This window comes from Talpa occidentalis, unplaced genomic scaffold (assembly GCF_014898055.3).
Source record: "Talpa occidentalis isolate TD23 unplaced genomic scaffold, MPIMG_talOcc4v2.1 talOcc4.170, whole genome shotgun sequence".
Taxonomy (NCBI): Eukaryota; Metazoa; Chordata; class Mammalia; order Eulipotyphla; family Talpidae; genus Talpa; species Talpa occidentalis.
Genome location: NW_023601755.1, coordinates 33,527 through 42,119, shown reverse-complemented (window position 1 = coordinate 42,119; position 8,593 = coordinate 33,527).

The following is an 8,593-nucleotide window of genomic DNA, read 5'->3' as shown; positions in this document are numbered from 1 at the left end:
TGCTACATGGTCCCCCTCCTAGATGATGTTGTCATCAGGGCTCAAGGCCTTATGGGTCACATCTCCTAGCGCACAGCCCTCCCCGGCAAGGACTGGGTCATGGGAGACAGACTTACAGCTTCCTGGCCTGAACTTTTCTCACCATTTGGTTCCTGCTTTTTCCATGAGGGAGCCGAGCAGGAGGAGGGAGTGTCCAGCTCCTCTCCGGAACCCTCAGCCTCTGTCTCCCTCAGGCGTCAGGGCATGAACAAGGACAGGGAGTCAGGGTACCTGCTGTGTCTAGGTTCTGCCATCACTGGCTGATGCTCTTTTTCATTATTTACCCTCATCTAGAAAAATAAGAATGGATTTGAAGTTCTTTTTAGCTCAAATCCTAAACTCTGGCAGCATGGATTTTGCTTTTAAGAATTTATTTAATTATTTTTAAATGTATCGTGTTTATGCATACAAGAACTGGGGAACAGACCAAAGGTGGGAGTGAGAGGTTTCACCAAGACAGCGGGGGAACAGAACAGGCAGAGTGACTGAAATACACTGCTGAAGGGGAGTAGTGGACAAGTCCAGCAGAGGTCTGCTGCGGCAATGTGGGTATCTCCATGGCCAGGGATTGAACTCGTGCTGCAGAGACTGCGGACAGCTTCAATAGGTTGCATCTTAAGCCCTTGTGCCACTGGGAGGCCAAGATTTATTTATTCATCGCTTATAAGAACTGGGGTACAGGGCAGAGGTGTGGGGGTAAGAGGATTCACCAAGAGGCAGTGGGAGCAGGACAGGCAGACTGACTGAAATACACTGCTGAGGGGAACAGTGGGTGAGACAGGCGAGGTCTGCTGCACCATGTGGGTTGCTCCTGGTCGGGGATCTAACTCGTGCTTCAGAGGCTGTGGATAGCTTCACAGTGCTGTGCTTAACCCCTTATTGCCACCAGGAGGATGAGGCATGAATTTTTGCAGCTTCACTTGTCACTTTCTCAGGCCTGAACAGAGAAGGGGGGTCAAGTGGGCACAGGACACCACACCCTGCAGCGGGACAGTCACCAGTTCCACTCTCAGGTTATGTTAAAACAGGGCAATGTTGGGACAGTCACTGTCTCTGGGTCTCATCCATGTGCTCACTTGCAAGACAACACTCAGGCTCAGGGGTAAAAGCAACAGGGTTTATTAAAATCAGGGGAGGCTGCAAAAAGGGAGGAGTGTCTAAGCCCAGAAACGGCCATCCGTCCTACCTCAGACAGTGTCCTCAGTGTCCACCGGTCCAAAACAAAGGCTACTCACACAAGCTGTGCTATGACAGCCTGGAGCTGGTGACAACAGGTAAGCAGTGGAGCAGGATCCAACTCCCGGTGGCAGCTGGGGTGATCCCAGGTGGGGCTGCTCAGGTGACGCTGCAGCAGCCAGCAACAGCTGTCCAAAGGCCAGGCGGACAGCACACCAGACCCATGACTGGACAGTGCAAGATGTGATAGCACCAGGAGATGGTGCCCAAGGATGAGAAGTGGTGGACAGCTTCTCAGAGGAGGCCAGATACAGGTCAGCAGTGCTGGTCAGCACTGGTCCAGCAGGCAATGGTGCCAGAGATGCCAGTTTACATCTTAATCAAGATGCCATTGTACCAACAGCAAAGCCTTAGAGAGGCTGGGCATAAGCCACCAGCAAACAGCCCCTTTAGAAACCCCAGGGACAGCCTGATGATGTTCTTTGCAGGCGGTGTTAGAGCCAGGGCCAGAGGCAGGTGTAGCCATCAGGGCTCAGAAAGGTCTCTGGAAAGGTCTACACTCTGCAGAGGGCTTGGCAAAGATCTTTCTAGGAGTACCGACAAAATCTGACCAGTAGCTGTCTATCAAGTGGCTCAGGCTGGCTGCTGCTCTGGCTTGTATCCTCTTCAGGGACCACCCTTTCAAGCTTGATTGGCCCCTTTATAATGCCAGCTGTTTGGTTGGTGCCAGTGGAGCTCCAATCAGATTGGTCCATTTAGAGGCCTGGATGGTCTCAAAAACCTTGAATGGTGGGGGGCTCCCTGGTGGTGCAGGGGTTAAAGATACAGCACAATCAAGTATTGCCAGCCACTACAACATGAGTTCGATCCCTGGCCAGGGAGCCAACCCTCGTGGCACAGCAGGCCTCTCCTCTCTCGCCCGCTGCTCCCCTTAGCAATGTATTTCAGTAGATCCTCCTGTTCTGCTCCCTACTCTGACTCTGGTGAATCCTCTTACCCCAACACCTCTGGCCTAAACCCCATTCTTGTGTGCATACGTAAGTAAAAATAAAAATCTCTTTTAAACAAACAAACAAAACAAAAATATCTTGAATGACACCTGTCAGAGCCTGAATCTGTTTGGTCCATTACAATTCTGGCACTGTGTTTCTCAAATGAAAACACCTGCCCATGTGTCCAGATGCCTGAGGTCAGATAGTCTCACCCTGGAGTGCAGGCCGCTGTCACTCAGAGGGCATCAAACAGGCCCGTAGGCTGCACGCAGTAAGGTCCCCTCTCCCCCAAGCATCAGGGATCACAGTGGGTGTGGGCTTCAGCAGGGCTACATGCTCACCTAAGCATCCAGAGCAGGCACGCCTCTATCACAGCCCACCAGGCTGGTCTCCCACCTGCCACAGCACAGCCCAGGCCAACGCTGCCAGAGCTCAGGGAGGCCCACAGTCCACATGCTGAGTTTGGGCCTAGAATGCCATGGGCCTCTCTCCCATGGCTTCTGTCAAGGCTTGCTACTGAAGTGGGCCTCAGCAAAGCTGGTCATACCCCACCACTTGCACCAGGCTGCAGGGATCCAGATTAAATGTAGAAGCAGGAAATGACCCTGGGCAAGTCTGCCCCCAGAGGACAAACTGACCAGAATAAAACTGAATCTGCTGTTCCCTCTTGTGGTGGCCCCTGGCAGCGTGGAGAGCACACAGTGACCTCGGCGGGTCAGAGAGTCACTCAGCTGAGAGCAGGCCTGGCAGAAGCTGTGGCCACAGGAGGTGCTCCCAGGGGCCTCCTGTCTCCAGGCAGATGCTGCAGGTCACTTCTTCCAGGGGGGTCCAGTAGTGACCCCAAGGCCATGACTGTCCTGCAAGGTGGGTGAGGAAGGTGAACAAGGAAGGGCAGAGACGCTCACGGAGGAGGTGACCACACCTGCCCTGGTCAGACCGCAGGAGCCTCCTCCTGCCCCGCACACTCTCACCCTCTCCAGTCTCTGCTCCCCACGGCACACCAGGCCTTTCTCAACATGGACCCTCACCTGCCTTCTCTGCTCCCACACCAGGCAGGGAGGGCTCACAGGGCCTGGCATCACCTCCACTTTCTCTCCCACTCACCTGCCTCCAGCATCAGAGCAACATCAGGAGGAATGTTTTTTAATTTGACTTGTCAGTAGAAGGCGCCTGGGCAGGTAGTGGGTGCCATCACTAAAGGACCCAACCCTCACTCTGGATGTTTCCAGTGGATGTGACCACACTGAGGCCTCAGCCCCCTCAGCTCGGAGAACCTCCTCACTGCAGCTGCCACAGCAGGGGGGCCTGGGTGGTCAGAACCCTGGGTCGCCCAATGTGCGGCCTGGGCTGCGCTTCTGAGTCTCACTCCCCACAGTCATGAGTTACCCTGGGATCATGGTATCTGACAACTCACAGGGTGTCGTGGTTAAACTGAATAATTCATGCAATGTTTCTCTTATTTTCACTGTTGACTTTTTTCCCTTTTTTTTTTTTTTTGTTGTATTATGAAAACTCAGTTCAACACTTTCTCCTTCTCCCAGGTGTTTTTCTAATTGCACAGCCTTGTTACAGCAACAACCCAAATAAAAGAACTTTTATAGTAAAAAAAAAAAAAAAACTTCCCTCCAATCCCAGTAGCAAATACCATAATGATACTTACCTTTCCGTGCTCTCCTCCAGCGCGGCCATGCGGACAAGCAGATGCATCCTGAACACTAGCGGGGAGAGGCGTGGGGGAAGCAGCCTGGGTTTGACCTGACATCCTCTCCCTGCTGCACATGGAGGGTTATGCTGGGAGACGGGAGAGCCCAGAATGAGAAAGAAACGTCAGTTCGCCCTCTAACATTACATCTTCCCCTAGGAGCTGAGGGAGACCCTGGTGGGTCCGCTAAACTTGAGCAGCCTGTTCAGCCGCCATTTGTGTGACCTGCAGTTCTGCATTCCTGCACAAGGTCAGAGCTGCCCGTCACTCAGTCACGGGAGCCAGACCTTACAAGGTGCCTTGCAAATCTTGCAAGAGAGAAAGCTTGATCACCCTGGGAGGCGATGCATCACGAGGTGGGACAAGGGAGCCCAGAAGCTGACCAGGGGCCGCCTTGTTGATAAGATTAGGCCATGGTCCAGGGTCTGGGTCTGGTTTCGATTCCAACACGTGATCATCAAGCAGATAAGAATATCTGGTCAGCAGACTCCTGTCCCCCTGAAGCCCAAGATGACGTTCCTTATTTCACCCATCCTTTCCTCCTCGTCCTCCTGCCCACGTAACTGACGCTGTATGATTATTCTAGCAATAAAGTCCCGGATCTTCCTCTTCTGCAGCATCCTGCATCATGTAGCCTGCTCCACGACGCCCGTTTCTTTATCAGTGTGGTGTTGCCCGACGCAACAGACCCTGCTCCATCTCCCTCCCTTCCTGGACTGTGGACAAAGGCTCAGCTCAGGAACTGGGGTGACTCGGGCTAATCCTGCCCCTGGGCCAGGCCAGTGGGGACACACATTCCTCCTCCCCCTGTGTGGCTCCCTCCAGTTCTGGTCTAGAGAAAAGTAGCTGAAGTATGGAACAACCTCATTTTGAGACCCGTGGGTTTTCTATACGGTGAGTCCAAAGAAGATGAACGTCGGGGACTGAAGATGAACATTGGTGACTGGGGGAGGGAGCTGTCAGGGGTGAAGTTACCACCACATCCTAGCAGGGGCCTGGAGCAGGGGTCCTACCCAGCTCCTTACACCTCAAATCAACCATGAGATATTTCTAAACCTCAGCCTCTTCTTCAGGTCCATGCCTTTTCAGTCCTGCTTGGAAACTGCTTCTCCACAGAACTGCATTTACTGAGGTGTTGTTCTCACACTCTTTACTCTGTGTGCGATTTCAATTCATTTATTCTGGGGCTTGATGTTAATTGTCTTCCCATCATCTTGTGTTGTATATCCTGTCATTCTTGTTACACACACACACACACACACACACACACACACACACACACACTCCCCTCTCCTTGGGAACCAGACCCTCACTCAGCACTGGGGTTACTCTGACCCTCTGTCTCTGGTCCCCTCAGAGCCGCCCTCTCTGCAGTGTCTCTACTCAGCGGGGTCTGAACAACCCCAGGAGTCCCTGCACCTCCTGCCTCTGACCTTGTGGGAAACCAGCCCCTCAGCCTGCATGACAGTGAGGAGGCGAAGGCAAAGTCCTGAGGTCAGTGACTGCTGGAGGAGACAATTTGCTTTTTTTGTTTCTTTTTCCCCTCATTGTACTACTCAGTTGAGGTAACATTGCTTTACACACTGTATGTGTTCAGAGGCCCAGGGTCACCCCTCTTCAGATGTTTGTTACCACATCACGCCTACCATAAGGGCACCCACAGTCTTCACCATAGTCCACTGGGTCCTCTTCCTACCTTGTTTCCTGCTCTTACCCCCACCCCATACCTTCAATTCCAGAGTCATATTTCTAGAGTTTGTTTTGGTTTAGTTTCACCTGTGCCTGCTTTGTTTCTTTATATTCCATATATGAATGAAATCATCCAGTATTTAACTTTCTCCTTCAAACTTATTTCACTTAGCATAATCCCATCCATATCTATCCTTGTTGCAAAGTCAGTATTTTTCTTTTTCATGGCTGAGTAGTATTCCATTGTGTATACGGTTTGTGTTCTTTATCCCCTCACCTGCCGTTGGGCACTTAGGTAGTCTCCATTGCTTGGTTATGGTAGACAGTGCTGCAGTGACCATAGGAGGCGCATATTCCTCGGAATTAGCATTTTACGTTCTTTGGATAAATACCAAGGAATGGAATGCTTGACCATGGGACAGGTCTATTTTGAATATTTTGAGGAAACTTCATTTGTTTTCCATAGGGGCAGGACCAATGTGCTATCCGTAGAAAAGAGAGGTTCCAGGTTACCGCCCCACCCAAGGAAATGTGGGGCTGAGCAGGGATGAGAAGCTAAGAAAGAGGAGGAAGACGTGGATTGAGATGAGGAAAGAAGACTGGAGGAGGCACATGGAGCAGAGAGACATGTGAAGAAGCAGCCAGGCTTGTTCCTCAGGCTTGGACTTGTGCCAGGGAATTGGGGACACAGAAAGAGACATGTGAAAGAGACAAAGACTTGGGTGAGAGTCCCATGGAGACGCTGACAATGGCAGCTGTTGTCTTGATGTGGATTTTGATTTTGCTCTTTTCCTTCCAGACTTGACTGGCCCCTCCTGCCCCTGTCCCATGGGTCTCTACCAGTAGGTGCCTTACCCTTGTGGCAGGCGTTCGGGCCCGGTGGGCCTGCTTTGGGCCAACCCTGTTTCTCTGGGCATTTACCATGAGGGGACGGGTAGCTTTGGGTGCTTCACTTGGGAACTATTCTAACTATATTCTTTCTCTTCTCTCTATTGCACACTAATTGTATTAAAGTTCTTTTCTATTGAAGGTCTTAGGCTTTAGAGTATGTTTTGTCTTAATTCAGATGATGGCAGATCCCATGTAGAGTGTACAGGTTTGAGAAACCCTGGAAAACCCTCATTCTGCCCACTAACAGGACCAGACTTCATTCCCACCCACCATGTACCAGAGAGAGTTCCTTTTCCTCCACACCCTTCAGTGGGTCATTCTCACAGGTGTAAGGGGGTAACTCATTGTGGTTTTAATTGGCATTTTCCTGACAGCACATGACAAACATTTATCCATGTACCTATTGGGCATCTGTATGTCTTCTTTACAAAAGTATCCATCTAGCTCCTCTGCCCTGTTTTTATTGAGTTGTTTTCTTGTTTTGCAGTTCTTTGTAGGTCTTGGATAGTAACTCCTGCCGGGGACCAGCCTCCGGCAAAATGTCGTGTCAGGGGTTCCTGAAAGGATGAGACGGCCTCGGCGAAAACGAAAGGACTGAAACTTAGGGGCTGAGGGGAAGGGAATGAGGAGACACCGACACTTGGTGAGGTGCTAGTATCTTCTGCCGAGAGGCTCAGCAGGTTCTTTATTTATACATTTTTTGCAAGCAGTGAGATGACATTATCATGTGCACAGAAACAAAGCAGAAACAATCAGTGCATCTCTTATTCTATGGGCTTTTGGCCACTACGTGCTCTCAGCAAGAAGGCAACCTTCAAGGCTAATAAAAAACTAAGCCTTACACTAGAACTCATTGTTTCAACCAAACAATAACCTAAGACAGTAGATAGCCGCCAGTACATCCCTATCAGCCAAAGCCTAAGCAAGAAAAGACCTTTTTTTATTCTCATGGCCTTCACAGCAGGAGCTGGCTGCTACTCAGCTATCAGAACTTTTTTTATTTAGAAACTCCTAACTCAAATAGCTTCATTTAAAAACTTCCCCAAGAAACTTCAAGGGAAGGCAAAAGAAGGACCCACTATAATTATTGTATTGTAATGCTTGTCAGGCATGTTCAACAAACCATCTCCCATTGTCAAGTGGGCCAAACTGCCCAACAACTAATTTCTAAACAAACAATTTTTCGTGCTATTTACTTACAGTATGCTGATACATATAATTTATTGCCTAATATACTTTCTGATAAATTTTTCTCTCTCTATGACCAAGAACAAAAAGCAAAGGGATGCCAGATCTTCAGCCGCACGGTGTGAGGCCTTTTCTCTTAGCTGCTTGTCAGCATCCTATCTGGCTGGAGCAACAAGGCCTCCTGCAGCAAACTCCTTTTTGGATTGATGGTGTGCAAATATTTTCTGCAACTTGATATTGTCTTTTCATTTTAATGAGTTTCCCCCACTATATAGAAGCTTTTTAGTCTCATGTGTTCCATTGGAGCACAGAAGACATTAGGGACAGTGAAAATACTCTGCATGATATTCTCATGATGGACACAGGTCATTATACATTTGTCCAACACCCACAGAACGAACAACACCAGGGTGACCCCTGAGAGAAACCATGACTGTGCAACTATGATGTGCGGGTCCCTCACTTGTAGCCCACGTGCCAGTCTGATCTTAACACGTGATTTGGACATGATGTGTGAAGAGTTTTATAAATTGAGGAATGAAGTGTAATTTAGTTTTGAAAGCATATTTCATGCTCATGCAAGAACATTTAAATAACACTCAAGGATACGCATAAGTCAGTCATTCCCTTCCATCCCCCAACATCCCAGTCAGCCAGTATCTGCTCAAAACCAATTAGAAATTTATCTTTTCTTTTCTAAAAAAATATATCCATGCTTCTGTCTGGACAATAATGCTTGCTTTCCCGTCAGTAAAGGAGTTCAGTCACAGAGTGGGGAGAAACATTTGCATATTACAAAACTGATAAAGCACTGTATCAAGAATTTACAAATAATGCTTAAAACTCAATGATCAGCAAGATATAACCCAATTTTAATAAGGACAAAAAAACAGTGTTATCAATATAGCAAAAAAAA